Here is a 15432-nt window from a genome sequence, read left to right as displayed (position 1 = left end):
CAAAATATTTTAAAAACAAAAATAAGATAATCAAAAAAAGTATCCTTAGTAACGACCTATCTTCGCCCTAGTTTTGGTTGGACCAATTTCAAATAAGTAATACCTTAATATTGAATCATATAACAACTTGCCTGCTTAAACTAAAATATCACTGAAATTAGAATAAAAAATTACTTTATTCCCAAATATATATCGAATAAATGTACGAAACAAACATGTATGCAAGAAGAAAGATGCTAATGTAAATGGAGAGGTTTATCATACAATACTTTCAATTAATGAAATTTTACTTAATGGAAAAACAAAATACTAAATATATTATATTTCAATCAATGTAGTTTCTCAGCAAAATGTCCATGACCCAGTATTTACATCATTTCTTATACACAGTTGATCTACCGATTACAAGAATCACTACTGTGAGTCACAGTATCACACAATAATCAAATACTTTGAAAAAGTATAATCTAATTGAGATAAATGTACACAATATATATTAGAAATATTTACTACCATTGATATTGACCTGATTATAAAGTAAACATTGTTATTATTAATTAATATTGATAAATATTGTTAAAAAGCATTAAACATAATAAGCACATTTTACCCATAGAGCAAATTGTGACATTTACTAAGCTTAGCAAGTAAATATTTGTGATTAATCTGTATAATACATTATAACTGAAATGGTGAAATGATACTTTACTTCGTTTGAATCTGATGTCACCAACTTAAGCGGGAAACCGAGTGCTTTAAACTTTGTTATATTAAAAGATGGGTCATTGGCTCTACCCAAATTTAACATTTATCTCTTTAATTCTTAAAGGAGCTAATAACATCCATACTAACTCAACTCTAAACAAACAATAAATAATGATGACGAAGATATATACTGCTCTAAATTACATTAGGTGTTTAATTCGTAGCATCTTACAAAAGATTTTAACAATCTATTCCCCGAAAAATATCTCTTTGATGAAGGTCAACATAATTCTAGTTAAACAAATGTATCAAAAGTGTTTTGCCTTTGCAAAACGTGTTTTAAACTGGACCTGGAGAGTCAACAAAGTTTATAGATTGTAGTAAGTACCTCCTTTCCGGCTTATTTCACAATAAAAAACTATGAAATTAGGGAAATTTCTTATAATTTATGTACTAACCTTTTTTTTCGTAAAATAAACAGTTTTTCTACTTATGACATTAAATTTTAACTAATAATAAGAGAAATATAAAAAGGAAGGAAAAGGAAAAATATTATATATTAAACCATATATTCAAGAAAAAGTATCATAGATAAAACAGCCACATCGAGGCAAAATGAAATATATTAATGAAAAAAAACAAACTTTAAACGAGGTTATTCAGGTATTTAAAAATCCAAATACTAATCAAGAAATTGCTAAAGCTGGAGAGTGTTTACTTCTTGAATTATACAGTTACAGTAATGTGAAAATAAGAAAAATATCATGCTTTATAGCATCAGCATATAAAAGCAAATTTAATATTACGCCAGTACCACCAATAAAAACAGTATAACAACATTCGTTCCCAATGTATCACCAGGTTTGGCAGTTTGGCAGTGGTATCAGAATAAACAAAATGCAGAGTAATGGTGACACAGAAGAATCAATAACGGACTAATTATTGTCACCACACTTCGAGTGCCCAGCTTCGAAAAGCTTGTTAAAATGTACTTTTTGCTAATGCAGAAAGAAATGCCAGAAAACCTGTGGACGCAGAAAAACTGGAATAAGGTACTCCAATATGTGCACGAATTGGTTACATTGGTCCTTCCCACCTCTAAGGTATTACCTTCACTTTAAGGACAAAAACGCGTGTTGATGTTTGTTTAAATGTTTTATCATAAAACGAGACTGAAAGGAGATATTGTCAAAAAATAGTTTTGAATTGCTAGAAATTCGGAAAAAGCACATCGAAATCTATAAAATTACTGTTCCGGAAAACTTTCGAGGTAAACTAGGAAGGCAGTAATACCTTCACTACTGGTTCAATAATAAAAAAATGGAGTCATCTTGGTAAGAAGGGGATTAAGAGGCCCAACCATAAAGATCATCTGTAATTCCAATTAGTGATGGAGTCAAAAGCATTTATTATAAACTTATAAAGCCGAGTTAAACCATAACAGGAAATCGTTAGAGACCGTAACTGATGCCCTTGAGCTTTGTATTGAATCGTAAATTAGGCGGAAAATCCCGAAAGATAATAGTCGTCTCAAGAGTGCCCAGAAATATGTGTCAAAGTCAAATGAAGTCATATTCACTGTAATCTCCAGATGTTTCTACGTCCGACTATCAGATGTTCTCATACGTGGCCTTTCAAGACCAATTCTTGGAACATATCAGACCAATGAATATCAGATAAATTCAAGGGTTGAATCTAAAGACAAAGAGTTCTTGCGACGTGCAATAACTTTAACTTTATTCGTCAATTCCGAAAACCAAACATAGATAGTTCTTAACCACAGAGAAAATAGGAATTTAACTTTATTGGCAATTTCGGAGAAATATTTCGCGGCGTCCAATACTTAGATGACACTACAGTCGCCTATTAGATCAGCTTTATTAGTTTGTCTTAATCGCTATTGCTAAGAGCCGAAAGTCATTTGATTCGTTCATTTCATTTCTATGGTGCGATTGTTCTTTTTTATTTTGAACGCCATTTTCTGTGTGCGGGATATAAAGATAGTGCTCTTACCATTTTTCTACGTTTTCGTGACTACAATATAAATTATTAAGTTATAATGAATATTCGTTCTAAGAAGTGTAACTGAGTGTACAGAAAGCAAAATTGAGAGCATTTTCCTTTCAAGAAGCTTCCGACTGTATTTGAAAGCAATGACTATATCTGTAGAATGCCCAGATAAGATTAAATTATATCTGATATATGCAGGCGCCTATAATGCAAATTTAATCAGTCAAATTACTAGGAATAGCGACCAGCTGGATACTGGACGTTGCGAAATTGTTCTCCAGAGACACCTATTGAGTTCACTTTCGATTAATCAATGTTCTTAATCAAAAATAACTAAAACTTAACCTATTTTCATCATCGTAAAATGAGAATAACCACACGAAAAACAATAGCATGTCCTTGTAACAACTCCAAACCACACAAATTACACGAAAACGAGCCAATTAGCGCAGCTAACGATAGCCAAGCAGAAATTTTATAGAAGCCGGCCGGGCTATCTTCGTCAGTATAACGCATCCTCGTCGGCAACATAAGCAAACATATTAGATGATTTTTTTATGTGATAAACGATCGCGGAATGACGAATTTATTGTATAATTATTGACTTAATTTGTTTGGAAACTCGAAGAAAAGTTACGTCAAACAAGTTGATTTGCTATAAAATTCTATGGGTGTAATTCAAAAATATTTGTAACGATGTTTGTGAATCAACTAACGGTCTTAAAAACATTTTGCTTAATTTTCGTAAAACAAAATGTTAAATATATTTAATACTAAAAATGAAAAGGAGATATATTTTTTAATTCACAGAAGTAATCATGAATCTAACCTTCAAATATAATGTTATTATAAGAAATCCAATTCAAACTACATCCAAATGCTTCTAAGACGAGTACTAAAGAATATTGTCAATCAACTCCTCGATTACGTGACCAGAACCCAACTTCTATATGCGTTTGTAATAACTCATTCATTTGAGGCAAAAATCAATTGAGCATAAATATCAAAATTGTGTTACAAAATTAGCTTAAAAAGCAAACTTTTGTAATATCCACCCATAGCAACCGTTTAACCGTTGTTTTCTGTAAATGATCGGCAATAGTAAAGTAATGTAAATTTCAAAAAGAAACAAACATTAAGATGCCCAATTAATGCAATTTCAAAACTATATGCAAGTATCCAGCAAAGCCCCTGTACCAAAGTTAAGGAGAAGAATGACATCTCTAATTGTAATATATTAGACAATAATAATTTCTAGCCCATTTGTAATATATAAAATATGAATTGTATTACTCGCCATTACCAAAAACTATATTAGTTCATAAAACATGTTGCAAAAACAGCTCTGTAACATAAATTACTTAACCATTAACTTTTTATGGTACAATCACAAATAATAAAGTAAAATAAAATAACTCATTGATTAAATTTTAAAGTTAATTAACACCCATTAATTAACATAAATATAAATAAAAATTATATAACTAAATATGAATATGAACTAGCTTGATATTTTATGAAGATCAATATTAATATGATATTACCAATAACTAAATACAAAAGTATTCAATGCAATTATACAAATGCGAATTCTCCAAAAAAAAAGAAACGGAGATACTTAAAAATAAATGAAAAAATAACAATAATATTACTTCTGATGTGGTCCAGTGGCTCTATGTGGCTAACACAATAAAGGAGTTATTAATCGTATTTTTTAAACCACTAACAAGGATACACTACAAGATTTAAATTATTTTCCTTACTTATAATGTCATTTACAATAAACAAATAAAAAAAGTTTTATATAATTTTACAATACAAGTATTTTTTTTAATAAAGCCTATACTTCGTTTAGTATTTGTAATTGCATAATATATTAGGTGATTGCATGTATTTTAATCATCTATTAATAAAAATGCAAAGTATCAATTTAAACAACTGTTAATCTAACCCAAGTATTAAATCTGATGCTTTTAACATTTCCTTTAAAAAATAATATATTCTTCTTAATATTACTGAGTATAATTCACTATATACAGAGACTAATAATATAACGGAAGATCTAAAACGAAAGAAGATGGTTAACTGAAATTTTGAACCATTACATCATGATCTACGACAATTTCAGAGGCTGAAAATCATGAGCTAGTACAGAGAGCCATCTACATCGACACCGAAGCGGATTATTCAAATCCATAAAGTTTTGCTATGTAGTGTGTTACGAGCTGCTAATACGGAATTAAGCTAGTAAATGAAATGAAACTAAACTGCTGCACAGACTAACAGATAGAAAGGTATCCTCTAATATGACAACACTCGACTACAAGTTCTGCAGCCTCCAAACATACTTGTTCAAATCAAAGTAGTATGACTGACGTTTTCGAAATCCTGAAGAAGTGAAAATATATCGTTGATTGAATCGCACCCAACCAACATCGTTCCTTCGGAACGGTCGGCATATTATTGCAAAAATTGTAGAATATGATAGAGGTTTTTAGAGATTTTTTTATATAAAAATTAACTGCGATCGAGCAGTGTACTAACAAGTTTCCTAAGACCTATATATGGTGTTTACTTTCATATTTTGGATCTCACGTATGCTCTCTTAAACTCTTCAATTTCTTTATCTATATTTTGTTCAACTATTACAACTGGCATTAAGAATCTCATTACTGCCTTAAACATATGTATCACAACCAGGTCTTGATACAGGACAGGCAGATATTGATACAGGACAGTAATTTCAATATATCTATTAATATATTCTAAAATATAATAATTTAGTAAATTACTAAATTACATTGGGACATTTAACAACTAATCTAGTGCTTTCTCTTTTTTAATTTAATATTTATTTAAAAAAATGTAAAACTAAATTATATTGCCGTCCGTATTATTTCTCATATTACATCAATCTTTGAACTTGAACTCGAAGTTAGATTGCCTTTTGAGGATATTCAAGAGTACTTATTTTTATTAAAATTTTTCGAAAACCAACATTTCCCATAAATATTTGAGACTAGATATTCTAAGACTGTAACAAAAAAATCACTCAACAAAACAAACATATATTTAAACAAATATATAATTAATATATATTTAAACAAATATATATTTAAATTATTATTGAATGGACAATGCAGCCATGATAATATTATCTGTTAGAAAAGAACGAAAACTTATCACCCTCCATGTATATAAATAAGTAATTAAGCTAAAACAAGAGGTGATATCATAATTAATACTGAATATGTGTTAAATACTAATCAAAATCCTTCATCGTATCTAGTTGATTGAAAAGCATTAATTCAGTAGTACTATTAATGATTTTAATTAAAAAAATATTTGATGTAATGGTATTGCTGAAGTAAGTAACGGTTCTAAAAATACTTTGTTGTTTTTCATTTTCGATACAGGTCCTTGAAGAAAAAAACAATCGATGAGAGTTAAAATTAATGAAAAAGAAGAAAGACAAAATACCTGATGCGCTCTATATAAAGATGTTAATTTTTTTTTGGATCTGATACAAAAATTATTGTATAAATTTTATAGATTAGTGATATGAGATATTTTTTGAGTATTGAAATTGTGTACGCAGTATTGTTCATGGCAAATATATAACAAGAAACGTGTGTACCCTAAACTCAGTAAAATAAAGTGTGTTCATTGAGAAAAATAACTTCTAGATCGAGTGGCAATAGTTAATGAAGCATATTGGGAAGAAATCTTGATCGAAGTTGCTAGTGAAATTCCACCAGATAAATTATGATCACACATACTATAAATGTACTAAACCATGCAAAGAAATTATCTGTTCAATTACTAGAATAAAATAGTTTTTGAATTTTATATATGCGCCGTATCATATACATTATGACGACCCTTGACTCACGACTGGAAGCTACCTAACGTTGTAAATATAATCAGATTATAGTAAGGCCAATTGCAACCAATTTTTTATGATCACCATAATAAGAATTGTGTCATAAGACAGAAAGAAAAATATTGATATAATCTAGTTACCATTATGACATTTCTATAAGAAAAATATAGAAACTAAGATTTATTTAATTAATTTTAATTAACAAAATTCAACCAAATTGTAGTTGTATTACCAAAGCCATCAACAAATTTTTGTAAGTTATTTTTTTTGAAACGCATTTGGCTACTGCGAAGTAAATATACCTAATAGTTATCGAAAATTACATCACTTTTTTTGGTCGCATTATCTGTACGTTGACCATTTCAACAGGATGTTTATACCGCTTACATGACAAATGCAATCTGGAGCTCGAAATGATTGTAAATTGTAATAAAAAACGATACAAGCGATTTAAGATCAACATTAATTTAAAATTTTATTAAAAACGAATATATTAATTGGTAATGATTCTTAGAGTCTATTCAAAGTTTTTTAAGTAATGCGTCATGGATATTTGTGACGTCGAAAAATTGTAATGTTGCCGCATTAACTCTGAGTTTTAATTCAGTTTGGCTTTGACATACAAAACAACTCTAATCTAAATAAAATAATTGAACAAAAACGTTATCAAATATAATTTATTTGAACATCATAGTACATCTAGAAACTATAGTTAATTATACAGCCACAATAATTTATAGGTAAGAATTAAAACCTCTTATCACTATTGCTTTCAAGAATTTTGCATACGTCTGACAGCTGGTCATCACCCGGTTGTAAGATGTATCCTAAATTAATCAAAATATTAGTTATAATTACTACAGGTTATAAACCGGCAAACATTATTTTAGGTATTTGATTATTTTGATAAATTTTGTGTGATAAATTAAGTGGCTCTGTAATATATCACAGTACTTTGTTTGAAAATGCCGAAAAAAATAGATATTCAGGGTTACAAATTAATTACGCTTTAATAGGTTATTTCGAAAAGGAACGAGATAATGGAGGCCCCCCTTTGTCGGTAAATTCCGTTAGACGGGTAATTATTGATGATATGAATAATATAAGTCCCCACAATTTTATTGTATCTTGACCATCTTGTTATTGACTGTGTTCGAGACCAAATATACAAAATGTATAAGAACAATAAGTACACAAAGTATTTTATCAATATAAATATAATTTAATAAAATTATTTTAGAGAAAATTGTCTCTCTGGAAAGTATACATAAAAGAATTAGGGACATGCAGCTTTTTGAAGGATGTAAGACATCCTTTCATGCATTCTTACAGAGCATAGGGTTTAAATGGTGTAAAGATAACCCTCCGACATTTCCTTAAAAATTATTCAATTTCTAAAGGCATACAATAAGACCAAGGAAGATAAACTATTTGAATTAGTGTATCTTGATGAAACTTGAATATTTCAAGAAGGTTCATTGTGGCACCCTTGGCAAGACAGTAACAAAAAAAAGTGTAAAGACAGTAAACATTGATGGAGAAAGATAAAAGTTACAGTAGCATTCGATTAGGTTTTGTTGGTCACTATATTTATTAATAATTAATTGCAGATATATTGTTGGTCGAACAGGATATTCCATCAAATCTGTTTGGATATGTGGAAGGAAGCATTGTCAACCATAACACCTTTGGTTTGGATGAACTCGATAAGACATACAGAGGAAGTAATTGATAAATGCTAGAATCGTGAACATGTTTTAGACAGATTAGAAATTAACAGTTCAGTAATTGAATTGGACAGTGAGTCGGAAAGTGAAAGTGACTAAAGCAAACTGACTTGACAAGTAAACACACCATCGAAGGAAACAAGAACTAAATATAAAAAGGTAAATATGCTCTTGAATGAAAGTAAAATATGTTTCTCAGATATACAATTGTCAATTAGGTGGGTTAGGCCTGCAGAGGGATACCACTACATACAAAAAAAATGCGCCTAGAAACTCTACCTCATGGATGGTGTGGAAAAGAGTTCAATGTGAACAAAACAAATCTAATATTATTTAGATTAGAATTTTCTTGTATGTCAAAGCCAAACTGAACTAAAACTCAGAGTTGATGCGGTAACATCGCAATGTTTCGACGTCACAAATATCCATGACGCATTACTAAAAAAAACTTTGAACAGACTATAGTATATGTTAGATATTTAAATATATTTTGACCAACGATATCTATGAGTGAAAATACAGAGTATCAATATAAACAACCTAATGCAACAGTTTTCCATTTAGTATGACATTGAAAAAATACTACCATAAGCATTGACTGATAATGCCATTTCGAGCCTTTTCAAGAATGCGGTTTAATTGCTTGTCTAGCAAAAAAAGTTTTCTGTAGCGTATTCTGACTGAGGATGAAAACTGGTTTTACAACAACAAGCAAGAGTTGCGAAGAACACATTGCTGCAGCTTGAATGGAAAGTTCTGTCCCGCTCAGCGTACTCATTAGATATAGGTGCGGTATGGCTTCTCTGGCACACGGTTTTGAAATGATCAGAATACTTGTAAATTTCTAACACTAATAGATGAGATTAACATACATGTAAAAGTTATATTACAAAAACACTATTACAATTAATTGTTAAATTGATATCGTACAAAAGTAATATGAATCATAAAATAACTGGTGATCTTGAAAATGATACAAGAAGAAATTATATTCAATAGTGAAATCAGGTTAAGCTGAAATGGTTTTTCCTTCTCAATTCCTCTTCAAAAAACTCGATAATTATTATATTGAGCTTTTGATGATGATGGGATTTATTCAATAATATCCAAATTTTAGTTTGTTTATGTTCTTCGGTCACTGAACAAATGAAAATAACGTTGTTTTTCAGTAGCAACGAAAATCAACTTAATAAATTGAAAACTGCTGCTAAACGTTGCTGTTGACAAATATTAACTGTACTAAAATGTTTCTACCGCTCAACAATCACCAATAAGTTACGTTAAAATTAAGCATAAGAAGACATATAACAAGACGCATAACAAAAAGCTGAAAGCTACATATTGTAATTAAGAAAAAATGATTAATATAATAATAACACCAAAATTTGACCGCTGCCAAATAGATGAAAACCTACAGGAATATTCAAATAGGAGGCCATACTTGTCGTACTCGCCCAACATTACTCTTTCCGAATACTATATATATTAATCATAATTGTATAGGTAACATGAAATCAGCATCATACATCAAACTAAGAAACCAAAAATTGAGTCTATTCGTATCTACAAATAATACTTAGAATATCTTATTATGTTTTATATTACTTATTAGATATATTAAATATTTTCAAAAGATTGTTTTGACATGGTAAGACATGGTTTCGTATATTGGCAGAACAGGTTTTGTCAACAAACGCTCGATTATTGACAACAAACCACAGAGACTGATTTATACTCACAATACTTATGTAGCAAAAGTAAAAGTTATTTTAAAAAATATATATGTTAGCTATACTTCAATCGTACAAGACTGACAAAGATGTTACATGTTAGGAGAAAGTTGAGGAAATATATCATGTTTCAGTGGTTAGAAAATAACAAGGAAAGAAATCAGATACATAAAATAATAATTTAACTAAAAAGATCTAATACTAGAAGATATTTAATACGCAATCAAATCTTTATATATAGAGAAAGCATAAAACAAATGTTAGTTAAGGAAAACCAATATATTAGCTAGTACTACCTACCACTACTCTATGGATTTGCACTGAAAGAATCTGCATATTCCCACCTACCTGAAAAGAAAAAAAAACATTTTTAGTTTACAAAGTACATGGCTTGAAGCTTAAAGAAAGGTGTCGAACGCATCTCTTTAATGTTAGTTTTGTGAAAGTGGAAAAAACACTTAACGTTTATTGAAAGAAAATTGCTTTGAAAAGCCCGCATTGAAAAACTATGTCCGGCGAAGCTTTCAAAACATGTAAATCTCGAATTTAATTTGCTCGTACCACCGTAAAATTAGGAGTGTACAGGAAAAATAATTATGTTTTATTTGTCATCTATCATTAGATGCAGTTTCTTCGTATATCATCGGGTAATAAACGGAGTATTAAAGTTTTAATGCTAATAATATTATAAATAGTCAATAAGCAGGTAACAGTTTTATTTTAAATACAGAAAACTATCATAAATTACTGCGGATTATCGAGGCGATAAGAAAAATGCCAAGCAGAAAATTTCAAAATTATTGAAATTGTTTTATCCGTAAATGTTATCAACTATGTTTCCTTGTAAAAGCTTACAGAATATATATTATCAAAATATATTATTATCTAAATTTTGTAAAAGTATTGTATTTTAATTTTTCTAATCTAATCATTTTATCAATTAATAATTTTTGTACGCCTTTAATGAAGAAAAACAGGAATCTTCAGGGCTAAAAAATTGCATACGTAATTATTTACAACATATCGAATATAAGACAGTTGGAAAATATTGAAAATGCAGTTAAAAATAGTAAATATATATTAAAGACAATGATGATAAGAATATATTTAGTTCACAAGATATTTATGGCTTGAGTGCATTCCAAATTCTATTTCTCTATTTACTTCATGTACATATATCAAATACTACTGTGATTATGAAAAAGAAAAGTTAATAATCATGTTGATGTTTATTATGCTATTAATAAAGAATACTATTTGAAATATATGTCTCAAGAAACATGAACTATCTTTTCCTCACTATAATCTATATATCCATAATAGTTCGTTGCGATTTTCATTAAAAATTTAACTCATGTCATATGTAACCAACTTTATTATTGCTTGTGTCAATTAATTCATTCGAAAAACGCTTTAAAGAGTATTCCGCAAATGTTTAAAGAAGACATAATAAAATTGGAAAAATGAATAACCCATTTGCGTTTTCTAATTTTATAACACTGGTATGTTTCGTTAGAATTACCTCCTCCTTTCTTTCTGCTAGAATGTCAGATACAAAAAATAAAGTATAATTCGTATTTTCACTATCATAATTGTTATTTTATTTCAGTGGATATACATTAATTAATTGTAATAAGACATATAAGAAAAAAACTGATTATCGTCATATTATAATTCAATATAAATAATATTATAGAATGAAGAAATCTAAACTGTCCGAAAATGTTTAATAACATTATTTAATAACGCCATCTTTCTTTTGATTTGCGCTTAATATTATGATCCAAAGTAACTCAGAAAAAATATCAATGCACCCCAAAACAGTTAAATATAGTAAGTTTGTGCAGGAGATTATTTAGTAAATCTACCGTTTACCTGTCAGTTACATAATGGAAATTACAAAAAATACTTATTGCCCACGTGCTAGAGACTGTTAAAAATGTTTTAAAAAAATGATATGCAAGTCAAAAAGAAATAAAATGTTTTTCACAAGAACTAAAATAATATTTTTCGCCTTAAAATCTGTACATGAAAGTTGACGATTTAGTAATTTAAACTATATAACAATTTGTAAGAAATCATAGTGTTCTATGCAATCACGACCATTATTTAGAAATATAAGGAACAATATTTAGTTAAGTTCACGCATACTTCCGCTAAAACCGATATCGACAGTCAATACCATTAATAAAGGTGTACGCAACACTCATCAATTACCATGTTGTTATCAATATCACGCCCATTGCCATAGAATTGTTACAGAAGAATACCTTAGTTATCTGGTCAAGATCTAGTCGCTTCGTACTCGGCATTCCTCCTTAGGTGAAGCAATATTTTCGATTTGTTTATGCAATGCGGAAGGTATTGTAGTTATTTGTATATTATATTGTTGTAATTGAAACGTTCCCAAGCTTTACAGATATTAATGAATTTGAAAATAAGTATAAGTTTATTTGTTACTATTAAATAAATTATTTTATCTTTATTACTTCGACAATTATGACAATTTGCATTTAAAAATTAAAGAAAACGCTTGTTTATGCTTAATATGTTTGTTTGTTAATTTTGTAACGTTATAAAACTATACATAATTGACACAATGCATTAAAAATTATCAAATAGCTAGTGCCTCGGCATCGCTTCTAATGGATTCTAGAGAAAATTAATGTGTTGGATAACAACATTCTTTTAAAATAGTTTTAGTGGAAGCACAAAAATTGTAGATGCATTGTTTGAAATATAAATACAATAATATTGTATAATAATGTACAATACTGTAACCTTTGCCTACTCATTTAACTTTTTTGAACGTATTTACCACTGACAGCTAACCAATTAATTTGCTTTTTTTAATTTGCTAAAACTAATTTGAAGTACAATTCGCAAAGTTGTGGAATATGTAAGCCCTAGCCAAGAGTTATTGGATCAAGACCTAACCGAAACTCCAAAACAATTATCAGAAGCGTTAAATGTAGCTCATGAAACGATTAGCGACCGTTTACGAGTAATGGGGAAAATCCAAAAGATGGGATGGGTGAATAATAGGCAAATGGAAAAACAAAAAATCTTCCGTGAAAGGCGACTTTATAGGTATGATCGGAAGTCATTTCTTCACCGAATAGTCATGGTTGATGAAAAGTTCATTTATTTTGAAAACCCTAAGCGCAAAAAATCATGTTTATCTGGCGATGCCGGCCTATCGACTCCAAGGACAAATCGTTTTGGTCGTAAGATAATGTGATTTTGGTGGGACCAGAGTGGCGTGATGTATTACGAACTGTTGAAAACCTGGTGAAACAATTAATAGTGATTTCTACCGACAAAAAATGATCAATTTGAACCATGCATTGATTGAGAAATGTCCAGAATGGACCCAAAGGTAAGGTAAAGTAATTTTATAGCACGCTAATGCGCTGTCTCATAAAGCGAAACCGGTCAAGGAACCATTGAAAGCACTTGAATGGAACATATTATTGCACTCGCCGTACTCTCCAGACCTTGCCCTGTCCAATTATCAACTTTTCGCATCGATTGGACACGCTATCCGTACTTCGCCAATTTCGAAGAAGTTCGAAAATGGCTCGATGAATGGTTTTGCTCAAAGGAGAAACAGTTTTTTTGGGATGATATCCGTAAATTTCCTGAAAGACGGACAAGATATATAGAAACAAATGGCCAATTGGTTGGCTTTGAATAAATGCATTTTTCAGAAGAAAAAAAAACGGTAATAACTTTTCAGTACACTTGGTACTTAATAATAATTAATTGATTACTTTTTTGTTACTAAGATTAGACAGTTTGCATTCAAAAGCAATTTCTGCTTACCTAAAAACCAATCTATAAAAATATTCTAAAAACTAATACCAACCAAAGACTAAAGTTAAACTAAGGACACAATTAAATCATTGACTGAAATACATTTTCCATAGGCGTAAACATGCTTTTTCTAATTGAATTAATTATTAAGATCAAAAATACATCATTTAAGAAGAGTTAAAATTTCTTAAAAAAATACTGCTAATGAAATACCGTGGGAAAATAAATATTGTAAACATTCTGCTTTAGAGCATAACAGAGTTGAAAAGGCAGTTGCATTCAATGATAGAAAAGGATATAAAAAAAGAGCAAACATTGTAAAAACTATCGAGGTATAAATCTGTTTTACACCATAGTAATAAATCCAATTATGGGAGAGACGCAGATCACAATGGTTTAGAGATCTGTTGAACAAAGAATAATCGAATTCTTTATGTACTTCTATATAATAACTACGAGTGACACCTAAAGAGACATGATCTATATCATGTAAAGCGATCTGAAATATAGAATCTAACATTGACGAAAACCAGAAGGGATGCGGCCGAACGCCAACTTGGCGAGATTTAGTAAAGAAATTTAGTAAAGTCCTCCGATACCAACAGTAGCGTATTGGTTGAAAAGTAGACACTCTCCTCAATTACCGGCTACAGTGATGATGACATAGTTGACAAGTCTTAGAACAGCAAGACTTGTCAACTTGAGATTTTATAATACGACAATGATTATCAATGACTACATGGTATGAAAAGGAAAAACTACATGACTCTCATTTTATTAGACATTTCTTCCAATCAGTAGTTCTCCTATCGTTACGATAGTTGCGGGTTCGGATCCTGCTTGAACATGGATGCACTTTAGGTTTGTGATTGTAATTGTAAATGTTTTTGGTTTTAAAACAGTGGAAAATCACACAAGGAATAATCATCGCAGTCACGCCAGTAACCAGGATGGGTAAGACCTAATGTCTTCTGGGATGGTCTCTAAGTTGGTCACTAGCCAGCGGATAGGTTTAATTCCAAGGACCGTGGTTCGGAGACAACGTTAAACAGTAGGTTAGCCCAGATAAACCCTCGGTGATAAAATGGAGACTAAAACATATTAAAATTTTTTTTAATTCCATGATGTATGTAATAGACGCCCGTTTCTTGAATAGTTTCAAAAGTTAACATTTGGACGGGGAATTAAAATTCTGTCAAAAAGACACAAAAAATATGTTTAAAGATTTACAGTATTTATATATTTATAAAAAAAATATCTCTCACAAATACTTTCGGTTTATGAAGCCCATATTAAAAATATTCCACAATTTGTTATACTCGAAATAAAGAGCATTTTAAATATCACTGTAATTCATTGAATAAAAATATCTCAATTCGACAAGGGTACTTTTCTGTCCATACGGTTGAAGGTTAGAATACGTCAGACAATACTAAACCCTTTATAAACAATATATACAGAAGACCGCACAAGGCAGCCACTTTTTCAGAAATATTATTCAAAAATTCTTCGTAATCTGACATGTCCGAGTTAATTAAGCCTAAGATAATGTATGCCGTAT

At 29.8% G+C, this 15432-nt stretch overlaps 1 protein-coding gene across 34 annotated transcripts in view; it reads right to left on the bottom strand.

Moving 5' to 3' along the window:
- RhoGAP19D (Rho GTPase activating protein at 19D) overlaps positions 1–15432 on the bottom strand; it is a 520079-nt gene that overhangs the window by 311792 nt on the left and 192855 nt on the right. The window lies entirely within an intron of this gene.

Source organism: Rhynchophorus ferrugineus, unplaced genomic scaffold (assembly GCF_030347505.1).
Source record: "Rhynchophorus ferrugineus isolate W39M unplaced genomic scaffold, kcgeb_rfMv2 rfM2, whole genome shotgun sequence".
Classification (NCBI taxonomy): Eukaryota; Metazoa; Arthropoda; class Insecta; order Coleoptera; family Curculionidae; genus Rhynchophorus; species Rhynchophorus ferrugineus.
The sequence above is the reverse complement of the archived record's forward strand: the minus strand, read 5'-3'. Positions and strand labels throughout refer to the sequence as shown.